Below are 1,757 nucleotides of genomic sequence, written 5' to 3' on the forward strand. Positions count from 1 at the left end.
CCATAAGATCCCTTAAAAAAAAAAAAAAAAAAAAAAACCACTGACACTACAACATAGTACATTGATTTCAGATCTCCCGTTTTTAACCACCACATGAGGAGCACCAGAGGGTTAAAAGAATAGAGAGTTCACATCACAACTATAATGATGACAACAGAGGAACGATATCGTTACAGTCACTTTCAGTATTTTCTAGCTGATGAATGATAAACACATTGGCAGCCAATCAGTATTTTCTAGCTGATGAATGATAAAAAAATGCATCAGCTAACAGTCAGCAAAATAGACCACCTGATGATTATCAAAGAGCTACAGTTCATTTGAATGGGGCTTTACACCATAAAGTATGGATCTATCTGCAATAACTGTTACAAACCAACTAGTTTAAATTAGTCTTGTAACTAGTACTTTTAATAGTTACTTTTTAAGTTCCTATTAAAAAAGGAACTGATATAAAAACGATTCTGTCAAATGTGGGTAAATTGTCAGTGTTTTCTGTGGCTTTAACTTTACATTAAAAGTGTTTTCATTGTTATTTCTATTGCTTCATTTTAAAACGAATTAAATGCATCTCTGTTAATCTTTAAAATAATTGTATTTTTGTTTGTAAATCATGTAATTGTTTGCACATGGTTTGCAACACTTCTCATGGATTGAGTCTGATATCAGCATATGCTCATTTGGAAACATGTTCTTATGAAGTAACAAATGCAATGTAGATCAATAGTGTATAATTTATTTGAGCAGCTTCCCAAACACATGAGGGAGTTTATGACGTTGTCATGAGTTCCTCTGATGAACACTAGATGGAGCCACAGAATAATTTCCCCATCAGTCAGTGTTTTTGTGTTTAAAATGGCATGCTATACTCATTTCATGCAATACCTACATTTTAACATGCATGTATAGATTTCACAGACTGTATCCCAAAATGCAGCCCTTTTCATTTCTAATGATGGATGAACTGGATCAGCACCACTTGGCTTGCTATTTGATCAGACCCAAAATTGGATTAAAAATACAGAATAACAATTTATTTCTAAACAGCATCACTAGTTGACTTAAACAGTGTAATGTGTTCATGTGGCAGCAGAGTTTATCATTGTATACTGCAGATGTTTTTATACTTAAACTTATAATAAATTAATGTTTTCCAGTTTAGTCCCACCTGTTCAGTTCAAGTCTTCAGCAGCCCTCAGTGATAAACTGACAGACTGATGTACAGTGTGACAGACATAATACAGCTGTAGATTTACATGTGTGTATTTACAGTGTGTGCATAATGGTTAGGCACGTTGATATTCTGGTCATATATATGTATATATTTTTTTTTCCAAACACTTACCAATTCCAAACCATATCAATCTTAATAAATACTATTAATTTTGCATTTAATCATGTATAAGTCATATGTAATTGTCCATGAAGGCTGGAAGTGAAAAATGAACTTAGTATTCAGGTGTGTATAATTATTAGGTACATTTTGTTTTACAGATAAAATGAACCAAAAAAAGAGATTTAACTCAGACTGAAAGTTAAAAATGATTAAATGTCTATTAAATGTCCATAAATACAAAATTTACAGTAGTTTGTAGTATCAGATTCCATGTGATATGGAATTGGTAAAATGTGCTTGGAATGAAATATATGACAGGAATATCAACGTGTCTAATAATTATGCACAGACTGTATTTTATGGAATCATGTCACACTTTGCATTTCAGATCACTGTGTCATTTATTAAAAACATGAATACA

This window comes from Labeo rohita, chromosome 7 (genome assembly GCF_022985175.1).
Source record: "Labeo rohita strain BAU-BD-2019 chromosome 7, IGBB_LRoh.1.0, whole genome shotgun sequence".
In the NCBI taxonomy this organism is placed as follows: Eukaryota; Metazoa; Chordata; class Actinopteri; order Cypriniformes; family Cyprinidae; genus Labeo; species Labeo rohita.